At 39.7% G+C, this 20601-nt stretch overlaps 1 long non-coding RNA gene across 2 annotated transcripts; it reads left to right on the top strand.

The window, feature by feature from the left end:
- Positions 1-212: 212 nt before the first annotated feature.
- Positions 213-1600, top strand: LOC117444944 (uncharacterized). Of its 2 annotated transcripts, none has more exons than XR_004551904.2 (3): positions 213-290; positions 456-569; positions 733-1600. It is a non-coding gene; the product is annotated as an uncharacterized lncRNA (long non-coding RNA). The 2 variants fall into 2 exon arrangements; XR_004551903.2 differs by having other exon boundaries at positions 215-294.
- The last annotated feature ends 19001 nt before the right edge of the window (positions 1601-20601 follow it).

Genomic DNA, 20601 nt, shown 5'->3' with positions numbered 1-20601 from the left:
TGGTATTTTTGAAGCTGTATAATCTGAAAGTTGCATTAGGAGTGTAGTCTATCCTTGAATTATATAACATGGGAAACATTGTTAGCTTCATATATCATACCAATGTTTGATGTGCAGTAATAGGTGTGGTCATTATTCCTGACAGCTGGAGGCATACTCCTTGACGTGAATTTTCTCCTTTTCGGTTTAGGCCGATGTATAAATACTGTTGAAACAGCATCTGGCCTCAACCTCAAATTTCCTCCTGATTTGTTGCCAATATATTGGTCGTCTTCAAAGTGTACCTGTGGGTAGGTATGTTTGATCAGTTTCCCCTGCACACTTCAAATGTCATTGAAGAGTCATAATGCTCTACACTTGGAAATATGATGCCCTTTAAAATGTTAATAAGTCATGTCACCTCTGTGAACATTACTTACATGACAGAGTTTTCTGCTGTTGTTGTCCTCTTTCAGACACAGGTTTTGTCTGTTGACCATTGCCATCCATCTCTTCCTTCGCTCTACGTCCTTAGGGAAGCCATACATCCGGAACCCCTTCTCGGATCGATTAGAGCACCCAAATGCTATGTATGACAACTGATCTATTAAAATGCAATATAAACGAAAGTGCCATAATATTTATTGTGCAAACATTTTAACATGAATATTGCTATGTCCTCTGTTCAGTCTGCTCCCAACTGTATTCTCTCCCATTATTCACCACTGTTCCTATTCTTGCTCTGCTTTTTAGGGCCCAGGAAACAGATGAAGAGGATGTCCCTTTCACAAAGGAACCTTCTTGTTTTTTTCAAAATGATTAGGCCCCTGGATGCCCTAGACTAGAGTTCTGTATTGCTTTTTTGTAAATAGTTGCTTTTTTGTAAATAGTTGTTTGTAAATATTTGTAAAATGCCCCCACCCACAATTGTTGTTCGCACAATTATGCTTGTGCGAACAACAATTGTGGGTGGGTGCTTATTGTGCTGCAGACATTGAAGGACCTGAGTCTCCTGAGGAAAGACAGGTGAAAGGTGAGGAGAGGTCATCGCTTGGAAGGTTTTATATCCTGTGGTGTCTCAACAGAACTTAATATGAATTGCTTTATTGTCTCGTCGCTGGATCGCCTCCCCCTGGCAAAGTGGCCTCGTCATTTTAATTTGTATTGTTGACAAACCTGTTTGTGTTGCTCTGTTGAACCATGGTTCAACAGGAACTTCTGTAAATAGTTTTGTAAATAGTTTGAATATGTATCATAGTAATCATTTTCAGTCTCCCACTCTCTCAATTTAATTTATCGTTTCTTTGCCCCACCATATATTTTGTTGTCCAAGGGCACTAATTTGGTCTGTGTTGAAGATTGTTTTACACTTTAGATTAATCAAAATTGTGTTTTTTGACTGAATTAATCATTTTCTGTTGAACCCTAACCCTCTTTGTTCTCATTCTCATTCATTTGACTTTGTTTTGTTCTAACACACATCACTTTTTCCATACACTGTTCCAGTGTTGTAGTCAAGTCACCAATTCACGAGTCCAAGTCACCCTCGAGTCACCACTCTTCGAGTCCGAGTCCAAGTCCGAGTCACCAAGGGAGAGTCGTAGTCGAGTCCGAGTCCAAGTCCGAGTCACCCAAGGAGTGTCAAAGTCGAGTCCGAGTCATCATTACCTGTGTTCGAGTCCGAGTCCAATTCCGAGTCACTTAAGAAGAGTCCAAGTCAAGTCCGAGTCACAAGTCTTCATGTATTAATCTTCGTGGATATATGTTTTGAAATGTAGCTGCTCCTCTACATTGCTGTTATCCTGTCTATTGAACTGCTGTGAAGCGAGTTTGGCTACAATTATTATATTTCTAATATTAATATTATTATTATATATAAATAAACTATATTTAAAATGAGTTACCTTTTAGAGAAGTGATTATATTTGTATGCCAATATTTTCCTATGGTAAAGTTTTCGTTTTGCACTTTTATTTTGATAGTAATAAGATCGGGACTCTTATTTTGAAGGAACTTTTACGGGTTAAATCAGTTTACTGATAAAGATTTATCCCCAGAAAGCACATGGCTACTTAGCATGCAAAATGACGTCATTCTGCATGTTAAGTATGTGCTTTCGTTATCGGCTGAATCTTTATTTATTGATTAGATCACGTTACTCTGATGATAGTGTTCAAGACAGCCTATATGTCTGAACTCGATCCTTAGAGTAATGTGTTACGGAGCATTCTCTTCTTATTGTTTCCACATAACGAGCATTTTGCGCTGCTCTTTTCCAATGCGGAAGCAGAATGTGTGAAAGCATACAGCATGATGCGGGGTGTGTCTGTAGACATCTCTAGACTGGAATAGCGGGGCCCAGTACGTGAACTCGCCAAACAGGATAGAGGACATCAGACTCCAGAGAAAATGTGCTCAAGTCCGAGTTCAAGTCGGAGCGTCAATGTACAAGTCGAGTCCGAGTCATCGTGGGGGGGGGAATTCCCGAGTCCAAGTCATCCTGTGCGAGAATTCACGAGTCCAAGTCCGAGTCGCGTCAATCAGTGCGCGAGTCCGAGTCGAGTCACGAGTCCCGAAAATCGGCACTCAAGTCCGACTCGAGTACTCCATCTCTGCACTGTTCTTAATAAGTAATAGGCTACCAAGCTTTCCGTTTTCACCCTGCCTCTCCAAATGCAAAACTGTCAATAAAAAGTATGCAATAATGCAATTACAGCTGAAAAAGTACTTGGGTGTGTGTGTTTTTTTAATATATATATTTACCATTCAATAACGCAATCGCTGCTGTCTGTCTGTCCCATATAAGAACATGACAGCGCAACTATACTACGGACGTGACTGCCCTGACAGTGACAGCAACATAGCCTGCTTGTGCTACCACACTTTCCCCTCAAAATATCGTTAAATAACGAAACTTGTAAATATTGCCAATCCATACAAAGTGTAACCACATCATGTAAATATGAAAGCAATCTTTAAAAAATAACAGCGTTGGTTTAATCTATGACTATTTTGACCATGTTTGTGCTGTTTTTGCCATAGAGAAGCATTGCCACGGAAGTGCGTTTTGAACTATCCCGGCATACATTAACCACGTGACCGGCTGGCGGCGACATCAAAGTGTGTCGTAACTCTTATCTCTCTATGGCTCTGGCCCGCCCCATACGTGCCACCAGTGGCAGCGCCAGGGTATGGCTGGGGTAGGCTACACCCATACCAAGAAATGGCTTAGCCCCACCATGAAAAATGATGTTAAAGTAAGCAAAATAAAGTCTGCCAAATCGCGCGGAGTAAATTGCACAGACAGCAGTTAGTAAGACTGATTTCAGTCGCCACGGTTTTGAAAACTTTTGTCACGTAGTGATCGTCTTCTCAATAGAACATCTTTGATAACGGCGTGGTGTTGTTGCAGGAAGTCCCGACGCAGAATACGTTTGCTGTAGTACAGGGCGGCAGAGCCATATAATAGTAATAATATGGCTCTGATACAGGGGTGCACATAACTGGTACGCAGGTTATGTGCGTAATCTGAAATGCGTACCGTCACTTGTGTCACAAAGCGCATTTGCGTACCGACGTACTTGTGAAGCTTTTCCAGAAGGCGGTTAGATCACCGGACGACAGAGTCGGTCTCCGTGTGCACAGACAGGGCTGCTGTTAACGTCGGTCTGTACAACGGAACTGTGCCAAAACTACGCCAACCGGCTGCGGAGGGAGACTCCCCCCTTCACTGGAGAACTGCGCTAAAACAGCTGATCACAACGTTCACACTCTGTGGTCACGAAGTACTCCACTAGCGCGCCCCCCCCCCTCTGTCGACTTTCCTGAAGTACTCCCCCGTTGATAGAAATCAACACGTAATGAATTAAAGGGAAATGGAAACACTTTTCAAACTGCTTTCCATGCGACAATATTACCATTAGGAAATGTATTTATCTAGTCTATTTCCAATGTAAACGATCGAGATACGCGAATTTACTTTTTGAAATACGTGCCTAATGACCATGGGCGCTTCCATTGCTCCGGGACTTTTCCAGTGACGTCACTGATTGGGTGCGGCTTCCTGGGCCAAAGCTCAATAACAAACAACATGGCGTGCAATGCACCAGTAGTTTACATTACAAGAAAACGGTCGTCGTCAGGAGTTTATTGTATTGCCCCAGGCTGCACAAATGGATTTTATACAAAGAAGGAAGAAGTACATTTCCATAGGCTGCCACTAAAGGATGAGAAGCTGCTCAAAGTCCAGTCTGGATGCCTGGTTCAATACAAAACATTGGATTTGAAGCCAGGATCTGTTCCCACAATATTCGATTTCTCAACGTATGCAGTCGGGAACACCGACCGTCCCAGCACGCCGGCCGCGCAAGACAATGACAGTGTCAACAAACGTGAAGTTCGAGCCACCAAACGAGTTGCTTCAGCTGCCGAGAGAGAGGTAAATATTGCAGCACTACCAGATTACTAGCTCACACATGTATTTACTGACACAGTGTGACCTTATTAATTAACGCAATCGCGTCCAAACTAAATGGTAGCTATTATTATGACGCACAATTGGGGGTGTTCTATAGCTCAACTAATTAAACTGGCATACACACGCTCATCTGTCGAAAACAGCCCTAAAAAGGCTAGTATTGCTATTGATGGATGGTATTGCAGGACCCAGAGCGCACGGAGCGGACAGCAGATAACGGAATTGCAGTTGTATTGCTTATAGATTATCAGAACATTTCAAAGGGGACACAGCCCCATTGTATATTAACCTATGGATTAACTACATCATCGTTTTTATCGTTGTAATGCCATTGAAGACCAGTTTAGACCAGACAATGAGGAAGGTAAGCCGTTAGCCTGGCGTATGTTAGTACCTAGCGCCACTTGTTTTGATGTACGTTTTTGTGGATAACCTCGCGAGTTTGTATCTTTCAGTGTTGAGGTGGGCACCGTTAGATTCTGTGTCTCCTTGCGATCATAAACGATGTGTTGGATGTGCGGCTAGGATAAGTAATAAGGGAGCTATCGGTGCAGTAATAGGTTAGCATTTTCGCTCGGGGCTAATTCAGAGGCTCACTGTTAGCATTGTGTTTTTTTAATTTTTTTATTCCGGATCGTATGCCACTCTATTCGACCGAATCGGTTCAAAAGCATAGGCCATGGGATGCCTGGTAACTGTAGATGCTTCCACATCAATGTCATCTCCCGACGAATAGTCAAATTCATCGTTCAAAACGTCGATCTCATTGCAAAATTCCTCCATCGCTGCCATATCTGCTACGTTGTGTTGGCTTTTGGTGGAGCGAAAACACAGCCAGTGACGTCACCATTTGGGACTCCCCTAATGGCGGTGGCCTGGTCCCGGAATTCCCCACCCGGCCGGCGGATAATTAATTTTCTTTTGGCGAGTAATATCATATACAATAAATATTACGATCAATATCCATTGTAAAATGAATAAACTACCGGAATATTATAACTGTAATTGGTGTTTCCTTTCCCCTTTAAGACCCCACGGTTTGATGATTGATAGGTGTGTGGGTTGTCTTTCATTTTGACATGCAGAAAAATGTTATAATAAACATAGATACTGTATGTTAAATTGATATATCCGCCTTCTTTCATTTATCTTTCCATTCCCACAACAATAAACATAAATAAATGGCATTTTTTGGACATAGTTCGAATGGTGATTAATCATGATTAATTTTTAAGCTGTGATTAATCTGATTAAAAATTGTAATCGTTTGACAGCCCTAGTTTAAACGGGTTTAAATTCAGTTTATATGCTATTGATAAAAATACAAAACACGTAGTGCAAAAACATTTGCACATACTGTAGTTACAGAGGCTGGTAGTTTTAACCACCTTGACAACATGAAAAGACACTGAACAGTTAGTGTCTTTATTTGGATGCAACAGAGCATGAATGCACATGAGAGGTGGTTGGCCCAGAAATCAATTCCACAAAACAAGACACAATGAGCAGTGTGCTCACAATGTGCAACAGACCTGTGATTCACAGCATGTCAAACAAGCATAGAAGCATAACGAAGAAAACATAGACCTTTCTAAAAAAAGGTTTACTTGTCGCTGTATTCTATTCAGGCAGTCATCGGTTATTGCCAAGGCTTCACTATTGTTATTTCTGGTATTCTGACATGGCACAGTGCACAGATGAGATTTGTTTTCTTTCTTTACAATATTTGTATTGACGTTTTCAAATATAACGAACATTACAGATACGTAAAACGGTCATTCTAGGTGACAGATACAGTGTAAAATCAATTGAATAGAAACGTAAATAAACGCAGGTCAGTATACAGATGATACATGAATAACAAAGTACAGAAATCTGAAAGAATATGACGTGGGCTACTACACTGTATAATTGTATTCCCGTTGCCCCCCTCCCGCCCCGGTCTTTGGTTTTATTGATCATTACCAACATCCCAGATATTTTCTAAAACTGCCAGCTTTCCTTTAGTAATGTATGGTAGTTTTTCTAAAGCAACACATGCTGACAGATCCTTAATATGCTGCAGCTCGTGTACTAACCAGAGTTAGGAAAAGGGACCACATTACTCCTGTTCTGGCTGCCTTACACTGGCTCCCTATAGAACACAGGATAGAATTTTAAATTCTTCTTCTCGCCTACAAAGCCCTTAATGGGCAGGCGCCATCTTACCTTAAAGAACTCATTATACCCTGCTGTCCTATTAGGGCATTGCGTTCCAAAAATGCAGGGTTGTTGGTTGTTCCTAGAGTCTCTAAAAGTACAATGGGAGCCAGAGCCTTTTCTTATCAAGCTCCACATTTGTGGAATCAGCTTCCAGTTTGTGTTCGGGCGGCAGACACCCTATCCGTTTTTAAAGGAATGGTATGCTCATGACACTCATTTTTTAAAAATTATCATCCGATAAAACAGACCAGTCTCTGCCAGTCTCTCTTTTTTTTTTTTTAATCCGATGACATTATCAGTGATTTTAAACTGATTATATACCGAAATAACATCAACACTGTGGGCGCCGCCATTTCCCGGACGTGACGTAATCCATGCGTTTGGTTTTCGAAGACACGTTGATCTCCATGTTATTTACTGTAGTTTCTCTATTCAAATATGCCTCACTGTATCGCGAAATATTGCCATAATTCGGATAGGAACAATCCACGGAATGCTCGGTTCCATCTGTTGCCAAAAGGTAAGCATAAGAAGTACATTCGGAGGCAGTGGCTAGCGAAATGTGGCCGGCCCGAACCGAAAGATTCACAGGCTCATGAATGCAGCGAACATTTCACATTTCCGGACGACTACTCTGAGAGTATGATCAAACATAACATGGGATTTAAAGAACAACCATTACTCAATGGAGATGCAGTACCATCGGTCTTTCTGGTGTCATCACCGACCAGGACACCAGTTCGGCCAGTAGAGAAATCGCCCTCTGCAAGTGTGAAGCGACGGAGGAGCAGAAGTAGTGCTCGGAGTAAGAATAAGGTATGTTATAGCGCATTTCCATTGCAGCGGCTAGCCCCATTTTAACGTCCAGGCCAGGACAGTTTTTGGTGGCCTTTCCATATAGCGTAGTACCGGCTAGTGTGTATTTCCCCCCAGTTTTTCCGGCCCCATAAAATCGTGATTCTATGGCCAGGGACAACGAAGCTGAGTATGCTAAACTAGAGAGGGAATCGCTAGCAAGGGTGGTACTACATGCATACATATAGTATCTTATATCATCTTCCCATTATACACACATGCATTTCCAAACATCTGGACTACCTATGTTGCAAATGTATTATCTTTTCAATTTACACACGGCATCTATTGCACGTCTGTCCGTCCTGGGAGAGGGATCCCTCCTCTGTTGCTCTCCCTGAGGTTTCTCCCATGTTCCCTTTAAACTGTGGGTTTTCTTCGGAAGTTTTTCCTTGTACGATGTGAGGGTCTAAGGACAGAGGGTGTCGTATTGTCATACTGATATGTATGGATGAATTCCCCCATCCAATCTCTTCACATTGGTCAAAACTTGTTCCTCTGCTGACGAGTCCGAACTGAAATACCCCACCATGTTTCCGTGTGTTGACAAAGTGAACGCATGGATGACGTCACGACCATCACGTGACTACTGAAAATGGCAAACATGGAGGCGGCCAGACGGAATATACAGGTCTTGATAAAAAAGAGCTATAAAATCATTATTTACCGGGGAATATCGCTGATTTCTTCAGGGTATGGTTTAAACATAACGTTTCACTAAATACTGAAGTTTTGATTCATTATCTAATGAGTGACCATTCCTTTAAGAGTGCGCTTAAGACCTTCCTTTTTGATAAAGCTTATAGTTAGGGCTGATTAGATTCAGCCCCTAGTTTTGCTGATATAGGCTTAGTTTGTCGGGGGACATCTTACTTCTTCCTTCTCTCTGTCTATACCTGTGTACTCTCATGTTCCGATTAACCCAGCTTCCCCAAATGTCTTTCTTTTTGGTGTCTATATACGCCGGGATCCGGAGACATGGAGGATCCTGCGGTCCTGTGTCCTGGATCGCGAGCCCTGGTTCGCGAGTCGTGGCTGTGGTCCTGGATCATTGGTCCTGGATGGATATCCTCGTGGATTCATCTTCCTATTATAGACACATGCATTTCCAAACATTTGGACTACCTATGTTGCAAATGTATTATCTTTTCAATTTACACACGGCATCTGCATTTGCCACTCTACAACCAACCAAACAGAGTCTCCTTAATATGCCGCTCTATTTAACCTGCCAGATCTCTCTCTATGCATTGCTTGCTGCTGCTATTGCTGCAGCTACTTCTAAGTCGCTGCTGCTTGCCTGCCCCACCACCACCCAAGCTTCCACCTGTAGGCTCAGGGGGTTAGTTATTTAATCATAACTCATCGTGCTATGTATATCTGTGGAGTGATGAGGCCCGAGCCTAGTCGCCAAACACAACTATATGCTGCTTCTAATAAATATGTTAAAGAAGCATGTGAGTTGTCTGACTGAAATATGTACTGTATGTGCTTTCTTAAAGGAGGTGTTTAAACGGGTTTAAATTCAGTTTATATGCTATCGATAAAAATACAAAACATGTAGTGCAAAAACATTTGCACATACTGTAGTTACAGAGGCTGGTAGTTTTAACCACCTTGACAACATGAAAAGACACTGAACAGTTAGTGTCTTTATTTGGATGCAACAGAGCATGAATGCACATGAGAGGTGGTTGGCCCAGAAATCAATTCCACAAAACAAGACACAATGAGCAGTGTGCTCACAATGTGCAACAGACCTGTGATTCACAGCATGTCAAAGAAGCATAGAAGCATAACGAAGAAAACATAGACCTTTCTAAAAAAAGGTTTACTTGTCGCTGTATTCTATTCAGGCAGTCATCGGTTATTGCCAAGGCTTCACTATTGTTATTTCTGGTATTCTGACATGGCACAGTGCACAGATGAGATTTGTTTTCTTTCTTTACAATATTTGTATTGACGTTTTCAAATATAACGAACATTACAGATACGTAATACGGTCATTCTAGGTGGCAGATACAGTGTAAAATCAATTGAATAGAAACGTAAATAAACGCAGGTCAGTATACAGATGATACATGAATAACAAAGTACAGAAATCTGAAAGAATATGACGTGGGCTACTACACTGTATAATCTTATTCCCGTTGCCCCCCTCCCGCCCCGGTCTTTGGGTTTATTGATCATTACCAACATCCCAGATATTTTCTAAAACTGCCAGCTTTCCTTTAGTAATGTATGGTAGTATTTCTAAAGCAACACATGCTGACAGATCCTTAATATGCTGCAGCTTGTGTACTAACCAGAGTTAGGAAAAGGGACCACATTACTCCTGTTCTGGCTGCCTTACACTGGCTCCCTATAGAACACAGGATAGAATTTTAAATTATTCTTCTCGCCTACAAAGCCCTTAATGGGCAGGCGCCATCTTACCTTAAAGAACTCATTATACCCTGCTGTCCTATTAGGGCATTGCGTTCCAAGAATGCAGGGTTGTTGGTTGTTCCTAGAGTCTCTAAAAGTACAATGGGAGCCAGAGCCTTTTCTTATCAAGCTCCACATTTGTGGAATCAGCTTCCAGTTTGTGTTCGGGCGGCAGACACCCTATCCGTTTTTAAGAGTGCGCTTAAGACCTTCCTTTTTGATAAAGCTTATAGTTAGGGCTGATTAGATTCAGCCCCTAGTTTTGCTGATATAGGCTTAGTTTGTCGGGGGACATCTTACTTCTTCCTTCGCTCTGTCTATACCTGTGTACTCTCATGTTCCGATTAACCCAGCTTCCCCAAATGTCTTTCTTTTTGGTGTCTATATACGCCGGGATCCGGAGACATGGATGATCCTGCGGTCCTGTGTCCTGGATCGCGAGCCCTGGATCGCGAGTCGTGGCTGTGGTCCTGGATCATCGGTCCTGGATGGATATCCTCGTGGATTGATCTTCCTATTATACACACATGCATTTCCAAACATTTTGACTACCTATGTTGCAAATGTATTATCTTTTCAATTTACACACGGCATCTATTGCACGTCTGTCCGTCCTGGGAGAGGGATCCCTCCTCTGTTGCTCTCCCTGAGGTTTCTCCCATTTTTCCCTTTAAACTGTGGGTTTTCTCCGGAAGTTTTTCCTTGTACGATGTGAGGGTCTAAGGACAGAGGGTGTCGTATTGTCATACTGATATTCTGTACACACTGTGAAGACCACTGAGACAAATGTAACATTTGTGATATTGGGCTATATAAATAAACATTGATTGATTGATTGATTGATTGATTGATTGATTGATTGATTGATTGATTGATTGATTGATTGATATTCATACTTGGTTTGTTCACATTTCTCCATTCTATAGCTATTGCCCTCTTAGCTTGTAAAAGACACAATAAAAAGACAAATTAATGTTATTTGTGACACCTGCTCTGGGTCAAAGTTTGACAAAATGTCTGTGAAAAAATGGCTGTTTGTCAGATAAATAATGGCTCTTCAACAGCTCCTTGTTTTGTCATGGCTAACAAAATATGACCTTAACATTTATGCCAAAAAAAGAGCTTCAAGAGCATCCCATTGAAGGCGTGTTTCTCAACTTAATGTCTGATATTTACTGACCTTTCAGTTTTAGTTTTTCTTTCACATTTTAGGCTTCTAGATAATTCTCTTAAGGGTCTGCAACCTTTTTGAGCAAAAGAGCCATTTTGCACCCTTTTCCAACAATTAGATTTGTCTGGAGCAAAACATATTTGATGGCTTATAAAGTTGTATTTATTGTTATATCATAGACAAAAACTACATTTTTTTTTATTTATTAAATTATAAAACTGTTAACCTCTAATAAGAAACAAAGAACTCTTATAAGGAGAATAAAAAGTAATACACAGGCCTACTTTAAAATAAATTAAACACAGCACTTGGGGAGTCCTCTGCACATTTGAAGTAAAAAATGCAATTAAAATTGACCCACTTTGAAATAAATAAAACATATAGCTGCACCCTAAAAAGAGTTTACTGATTGAATTATGACTGAAGATCGTCAGCTGTCTTCCTCTTCCGTGTTTTTCCTCCAATACGTAAAGGCTGCAGCACCTTTGACAACTTCTATCCACATATCAAACATACCGGTAAGCCAGCATCGTTTGCTGTGAAAGCAGATAACTCTAACTATAACAGAATTAAATCCTGTGTTCCTCCGATACTTTTCTTTGATTTATCCATAGTTCGCTCATCGAGCCATATTTTAGTTGACCTAATTAAAACCGTTTTTTTTTTTTTTTATGTGTTACAGTATCACCTCAAAATACAAGATACGAAACATTTTCAATCATGCAACAACATTTAAATAGGCCTACAAATACTTTTATTTTATTTCCTTCTTATGTATGTCTAAACTCAAGGGAGCCAGAGCAGAGGGCTTAAAGAGCCGCGGGTTGCCGACCCCTGTCTTAACCAGTCCCTCTTTTACTTTAGCTATAGCTAATCCATTTTTCACTCAAGGGAGTGCAAACAGATTGTCTGATAACCAGTCAACCATACAGACAAGTGAACCACAATACATGAGCTGTAAGAGGTTCATGTGAAGGTCCAAGAGTTTTCCAACAAGGCTTAGACTCTGAGAAATGGAGGTTAGTTGGCATGGAAAGAATAAAGTTTTATCATTAAGTGCAAACATTGGACGTGTAAACCACAATTGATAACCTTGGCAAAAACGACCCTTTTTTTTTTTAAACACACATGGTGCTCAGCTTTTCCTTGCGAGGCTGTTCAGTTGCATTGCTGTTTGTAGCTAGAACAGTGAAAGTGTTTCTGTTGAACACTTTTCCACTGCAGGTTTAGTTTGGTATGGTAAGTTAGTGTTTCATATTCACATGACCTCCATCTCTTTTGACTTTAAGAGGAGCACCCACAGGAAATGCGAGTGAAAACATTGAAAAGGTGTACAATGGGCATTTTCCTATTTTGTAGAAGACGTGTTCGCATCTGATTACTATGCTGGAGTTGTTTATGCTTGTGTAAATTATTTTTCTTTTTCCAAAAAGGAAAAGGTCCATAGGGTTTGGAAGTTCAAAAAATGTTTAATGAAGCTGATCTTTGGTAGCCTAGGGCAGCGGGGGTTAGGTTTGGAAGAGAGCCTTCCCTTGCTGCTTAACAGCCTTGTCCTTCGTTAAAAAAGGGAAGGAAGTCAAATAATAAATAAGAAAATACTGAACTTGTCAATAAAGACATTTGTAATAGTGCCACAAACATGAAAATATAACTAATTTTTCACAGGAAATTATCTGGATTTACATCAAAACCACTCGTTTAGACAAACGTCCTGCAGTTATTGAGTTCACACCATGTTTAGGTTAACTGTATAGCTACCCATATTATAGTGCATTGATTAAAATATATATGATAAATAAGTCACTTGTTTTAAGTCAGTAGTCTTACGTTTTCTCGAAGATAGGAAAAGGTCAGGAACCACTGGTGTAAAAAATACAACTTTTTTCTTTTAAACATCCAAGGCACTCTTCAGGCCAAAAACCGAAACGCCTTTCATCCAATAGCAATTTCGGTGTGACATTTTTCACCGATACCTGTAGTGTAGATCATGCAAAAAGAGCTGGTTCAACAACCCATGCTTGATGCAAGCAACAGTGCCCTTAAGAGTAGCAGAGTTCTCCATGTTTCCAAGGTAACCTGGCATCCATCACAGAGGCTTCAAGGTAACCTGAAGAAGGCTGTTTTTGCTATGCATGAATAGTTGACCCAGCTCTTTAATACGTACAAGATATTTGAAGAATTTCACCATGAAAAAGAAATTATGTTGTAACAGCCTAGAGATATTGGACCCCAAAGCAAAAGTCTTAGAGAGAGAGAGAGATGGTCAAAAACAAAAAGTTTATTTTAAGCAGAGGCACAGTTAAAGGTGGGGTATGTAATTTTGGAGAAACCAGCTCGAGAGCACTAGAATTTGAAAATACACAGCCGGAAAAAATCTGCCACTTCCTTACAGAGCCCCTCCTCCAACACACACGAACGCGCACATGACCAATGAGGGCACGAGATAAGTTTGTGCACAGATGGAAGGCCGACAGGCAGGTCGGCCATCCAGTCATTTTAGCCGGGCCAGTTAAAAATGATTGGTCGTGCTTTTTACAGTACTACGGCTTCCACAGATGACGTTTTTTTATGGATTTGTTGTCAAAGCACTTAAGATATTCATTGCTATCGGGATGTTAAGAGCATTCCATGGAATATAACAAAAAGTGTATCTCGAGCCGGTTTCTGAAACTTACCTACCCCACCTTTAACGGCAGTGGAGGCAGGACAGGAGACAAAAATCCAGGCGCCTAAAAACAGATGCATCACAATTGTGTATTGATACTGTACTGACATATTACTGTGATCCATTATGTGATATAAGCAATTTATATGGCCAGGGACTACACAATCCCTTAGTCTGCTAAGCATGATGATAGTGTATGCTGATTCTGTTTGGAGCCAGTGCTATAAAACTAGTTGCCCAAGTATGTTTGCATTATAGATATCCGAGTAAATGTGTAGTGGCAAAAAAACACAAAGCCTTGGGTACTTCTTACAAAATGCTGCAGAGAGCCCAAACTTCTCTCTGCACCCAACCCTGTCTCCTAAAAATTACGTTCCCACAGAACTAAACTGCATTCTCAATTACGTTTAGCTAGAAACGTATTTACTCCCACGTTACGTTTGTTATGAACGTATCTCAAATACGTTTATTTTCTACATATCTTCTAGAAACATGTTTTCTCCCAGGTTACGTTCCTTATGAACGTATCGGAAATACGTTTATTTTCTACATATCTTTGCCAATAGTCATTTATAAATATCATTTTAGAGCACACCTTTGAAATCGACAATCGGGCTCGATATATGGTTAAATTAAAATCAGTAGGCGAGGCTGTAATTTCGCCAGCTGTTACTCTCATGTGCGAGGCAGAACATAATAGTTTTAACATGCCAAAAAGCTGCTGTGTCGTTCATTGCACCTCAAACATTAAAACAAATCCAGAGTTACGTGTTTCTGTACTTCCTCTAAGAAGAAAGGACAGTAACAGAAGAGCTCTGTGGCTTCAGGCTTGATCGCCGTTCAAATGACAGCGTTGGTTTCCCCAAAAGTGGGCGGGGCTGTAAAGTGAAGTAGATTTTACTGTCATCTATTATTCAAAACCATTCTATTTATTCTAACGTATTACATGCCAGTGTTTTATCTTTTTATTTATTTGTTTTTATTTTAAATCGTATAATGTCGGACTTTTTGTTGTCATCTTTGAGGAAAAGAAATGGGGTTTAGAGATTCAAAATAATGAAATCTGTATTTTTTAAAATCTCTTCCTTCTAATTTGTTATTCTTTTCTAAATAACACACTGTTATTTACTCAACAATAGCACACAATTATCCTTGTTTTTATTTATTCGTTTAATTCTATAATCTTGGGCATTTTAGCATGCTTTTTAGCCGTAAATAAAGTCACCAGAAACAGACGGGACATTTCGAGATTTAGGATGGCCCAAGACACTACACTACCCATAATCCCCAGCTATCGTTTGGGACTACAGTCCGTTGACAAACCCCGTGATGTTGCGCCAAGGTTACGCCGAGCGTCAAGCTCTTTGAAATGGAACGAAACCACGGCAGACTATTCAAAACTGGACTCGAACGCCCCACCAGAACTACACATGCTGGCTATTGTGTTTCGCAACATGTTCTCTATGGCACGTCTCTACTGGGAATTGTAGTTTTAAAAGACGTTTTTTCCCAAATGTAGAAGTTGACAGTATTAAACTGTGTACAGCCCTGGAGGTTTAGGCGATAGGAAACACATTGGTGTGTACACATTTAAAACATGTAATTACTAAATGGGTGAAAATCGCTTGTATCCATAATGGGCAGCATTAATATATACCCACACGACAGCTCATTGTTACTTTGTTATTCTACTCCACTACAATTCAGAGGTTAACCTGGTATTTTTACTCCACTACATTTAGTTTAGTTACTTTGCAGATTCTGATTAATGATGTGGAATATAAACAACCCTTAAAGCAGACTTTAGTTACACCTGAATACAATTCAGGGAAGGTGATTGTCAAGTGCCAACAATCAGGAGAGATATTTGATAGTTGGTGCTTGAGAAGACTAAACATTTATCTGCAGATCTTTATAAAGTATATTCATTACTCGTTATTCTCTACTAATAGTTAATTAAAAACTGTATAATGGCTATTTTGCATATCCCTTTCAAGGTTTTCTAAGGTGTATTGATCTTATACACAACTTGGGTCGCAGGTTCCTCAACAGACATCTATCAATATGTGTGTACTGTATACCTCCACCATTAAACTGTCATATTCTGCACATTTCTTATTCTATCTACATACATAAGAGTATAATTAATGTGTATAATATCATTTAAAATAAGTGTTTCAACATAGTTAACATTGCAGGAAAGCAATATTTTAGACGTTAAGTACTTTGTCAGGCTTAATATTCATCTGTAGATAGATACCCCTAGAGCTTTTTTCTTGTTTAAAAGAAGACCTTAACCTAAAGTATTTTTTAATGTGTTAATAAAGGTTAATTCGTTTTTCTGTTTTGCACATCCTCCTATTAATATCTTTGAACATCCAGCACTAAACTGTTTTATTGTAGAGATCACTTAGTATCTTCTTGACTTTTTATATTCTATATTTCTATCATTGACCTTCTACTTTCCCCCTATGAAAGTATGTAGTCTTAATATTGTTTTGATCAAATAAGATTATTCAACAAAAATAATTCAATAACATGCTTTAACCACTAGGCGGTGCACACAAGGTACACACAGCATACTAATAATAACTTTGTATTATTAGTGTAGACACTTATGTATAACATCTGAAGATGTGTAATTGTATTCATGTTTTTACGTAATTTTACAGGATATTGCTATACTATTTCTCTTGTTTTACTTCTTCACATTAATATCTGATTTGTAAAACATCACAGACAGAAAGGCATAGGCTATCCTTCATTTAATAGTAAGCTATTGAAATTGTGATTCCATAGATGTGTCTCCCATCACCCAAATCCCCTGACTATTCTCTCAACTCAGTATTTAGATTCTTATATTCAAAGAAAATCAGTAATATCTTTAAAAACTACAAGTCCTTTTTTATCAGCTGTGCACCGTTATGGTGTAAATATAACCAATATACCAATTGGATCAAATATAAAAGTCAGCCGAATTACTATTGATAATGCAAGGAGATGTATTTTGTGAAAAGAAATTGAAGATGTTGTTTAATTGTTGATATATTTATGATCCACGTCAAGTATTCAGTTTTGGCAGCAGTTCTCCTGTTTGTCTCTCTCTATAAATAAAGAATTACGGCAGATGTGTAATATTTAATGCAGCCGAACCGTGTATTACAATGCCGTTATGTGATGACTTCCAAAGAGAAAAGCAAGCACACTCTGAATTAGGTATTATTTTATTTTTCGTTGTCGGATATCATATCTCCATATCATATCAACACCATATCCCAGCGTGCATTGCGGCTAAAACAGCCAATCAACAAGCTTCAAGCTGAGGATCTTGGGTAATCAGTTTAGTGCATAGACATATAAAGAGTTTATATGTCTATGGTTTAGTGGGTTTGTGGTGTGTATCGCTCAAAATGTCCCGTCTGTTTCCGGTGACTTTATTTACGGCTAAAAAGCCCAAGATTATAGAATTAAATGAATAAATAAAAACAAGGATAATTGTGTGTTATTGTTGAGTAAATAACAGTGTGTTATTTAGAAAAGAATAATAAATTAGAAGGAAAAGATTTTAAAAAATACAGATTTCAGTATTTTGAGGCTCTGAGCCCCATTTCTTTTCCTCACAGACGGAAAAAAAGTCAGATTATTATACGATTTAAAATAAAAACAAATAAATAAAAGATAAAACACTGGCATGTAATTTACGTTAGAATAAATAGAATGGTTTTGAATAATAGATGAGAGTAAATCTACTTCACTTTACAGCCCCGCCCACTTTTGGGGAAACCAGCGCTGTCATTTGAACGGCGATCAAGCCTGAAGCCACAGAGATCTTCTGTTACTGTCCTTTCTTCTTAAAGGAAGTACAGAAACACGTAACTCTGGATTTGTTTTAATGTTTGAGGTGCAATAAACGACACAGCAGCTTTTTGGCATGTTAAAACTATTATGTTCTGCCTCGCTCATGAGAGTAACAGCTGGCGAAATTACAGCCTCGCCTACTGATTTTAATTTAACCATATATCGAGCCCGATTGTCGATTTCAAAGGTGTGCTCTAAAATGATATTTATAAATAACTAATTATCATTATTATAAGCAAGACAATAAATGGCAAAGATATGTAGAAAATAAACGTATTTAAGTTACATTCATAACTAACGTAACGTGGAAGAAAATATGCTTCTAGAAGATATGTAGAAAATAAACGTATTTGAGATACGTTCATAACAAACGTAACGTGGGAGAAAATACGTTTCTAGAAGATATGTAGAAAATAAACGTATTTGAGATACGTTCATAACTAACGTAACGTGGGAGTAAATACGTTTCTAGCTAAACGTAATTGAGAATGCAGTTTAGTTCTGTGGGAACGTAATTTTTAGGAGACAGGGTTGCTGCACCTCATGCTTTAAGGTCACGGTTCACTAGCTTTCATTTCTCATGTCATTTTCTCAGGGACGTGCACAGACATTTGGAGGGGCTATTGCTCTAAACTAGAAAAAGGCCCCCCCCCCGGAAACGTAAGAACTTTTTATAAAAAAATGAAATTTTTTTGTTTTGGGGTCCATATCTCATTTACATATCTAATGTTGGTAACTGTAGGTGCCATAACACTACTTAGCTCAAGTTCATTATTTGTATTATCATTATTATTTACGTCACCTTTATTTGCTTGTTGAGCACTTCCGGTAATTGTCACATGGGTGTGGTTTGGTTATATAAGTCACCTGTTTGATGTCGAGTGCACGTGACAGAGGGTGAACTTGTGCTGTCATTTTTTCTGTTGGCCGTTTTTGTCCATAGTTAGTATGTTTTGATTTTGTTTATTAAATATCCTTACAACTATATTGTTTCAACATGGACTTTCTTTTCGAAAACGCGTCACAGTTTAAAGCCAAGTTTAGCCTCTCGGCGACTCAAATGTAACTGAGTATTGAGCCGCCACATTAAGTCAACAGAAAAAACGCCGGTGATTCCCATCAGAGACCGAACTGGACGGACCGGCTGACTTCCTAAGCTTACGGATCGCTTGGATGCTACGGATAACGGACTTAACATTTTGTAGCCTACCTTTGGAAGCTTCGGATAGTTTTCCCTGATCGATATGGATTGGAGTAGCCACGAGGTCTCACTTATGGACACTCATTGACTGCAGCGCACAACAAGCTAAAAGCGGTAGGCACGATTATTTCCTTTCTTGTGTATTTTTGCTGGACACAGTTTGGGAAGCGTGACCGTTTGTCCATTGGGGACTTTGGCTTTTGTTGTGTGTGTTTATTATGCCGTGAGCGGCGGAAGTTTTGTTATGTGTTGTGCTGTGAGTGGCAGTTGTGCGTGCTTGTTATGCCATGAGCGGCGGAAGTTTTCGAATTGTTTGTTTTGCTGTGGCGGCCGGGCCCCGCTGGTTTAAGTTTCATACCAGTGAACACTGTCGTGTTACTTGAAATGCTAAGGCACCACACATATTGCATCAAATATGAGTGACACAAACGGTGAAATGGGAAAAAGGGCTGTCAAGCTTACTAGTAAAGCCTTGGCTTGCAAAATCGAACAACTACAAAAAGAATGTCAGTCAAACGTGCAGAAGATTAAAGGACGCACACAGGAAATCAAACATCTAATGAAAAATGATGAAAATGCAACGGATGTTAGACTCAAACTGGACAAATTAATTCATCAATATGAAAATGCAAAAACAGCACATGAATCAGTTATTATGTTGCTTTCCGAAGACGTCCTGGAAATACAAAATAACTGGTTTCAACAAATAACAAAACATAACAATGATTTTATGGAGGATGTACAACAATGGCTCTTGGAAACAGGGAGGAGGCCCTTTCTGCAAACGGGTCACGTGACTGTCAATGAACCAATCGCTGCAAACACAGATATTCCTCTCATTCTACCAGACAAAGCACCCGCCGATGTAAAGGAGCAATTCGAGCACACTGAGGCTCAGCAGGACGTTCTCTTTCTCCCGTCAAACATGAAGGCTACATCAAGCACACAAGATGATATACAACCTGGTGACAGCATATCAAACATTGGTAGCAGAAAAAGCAGCCAAAGCTCAAGATCAAAAGTTTCCAGCACCGCATCTGCACACATAAAAGCTGAGGCCGAAGTGGCAGCCATGAAAGTACTCCAAAAACTCCTAAAGGACAAACATGTCCTGGAAGCACAGGAACAGGAATTGAGGAGGAAAAAGGAGCAAATGGAATTGGAAGGAAACATTGCTGCCACCATTGCAAAAATGAAAGTGTTAGCAGCCCCCAGGGGATCAGCTAATTGTTCTATATCATCCAATGGCATGCAGTCATATTTTGAAACGGGACAAAGGGAAACACAGTTTGTACCATTAAAACAACCAATCATAACCACCACAGACAGAGCTGTCACTAACATTGATACAGCTCCCCTAACACCCAATGCAGGCATCAGGAATCTAGATGAACATTTACATGTAGCATCTCCAGATCCAGTATCTGCCACAAGCAACAGTGACAAGTGCAATATATTTTCAGTCATGGAAAAACAAAATGAAATAACCGCTTTATTAATCCAGCAACAGTGTCTATCATCCATGCCCAAGAAAGACATTCCAGTGTTTAATGGTGACCCACTTCAGTACCAAACATTTGTGAGATCTTTCGAATTTAATATTGAAAACAAAAACAATAACCCCAGAGACTGCCTCTACTATCTGGAGCAATATACAACAGGACTGCCCAGAGACCTTGTACGGAGTTGCCAACATATGGCATCAGACAGTGGATTCAGCAAGGCCAAACAGTTACTGCAACAGAACTTTGGCAATGAACATAAAA

Source organism: Pseudochaenichthys georgianus, chromosome 4 (assembly GCF_902827115.2).
Source record: "Pseudochaenichthys georgianus chromosome 4, fPseGeo1.2, whole genome shotgun sequence".
In the NCBI taxonomy this organism is placed as follows: Eukaryota; Metazoa; Chordata; class Actinopteri; order Perciformes; family Channichthyidae; genus Pseudochaenichthys; species Pseudochaenichthys georgianus.
The sequence above is the reverse complement of the archived record's forward strand: the minus strand, read 5'-3'. Positions and strand labels throughout refer to the sequence as shown.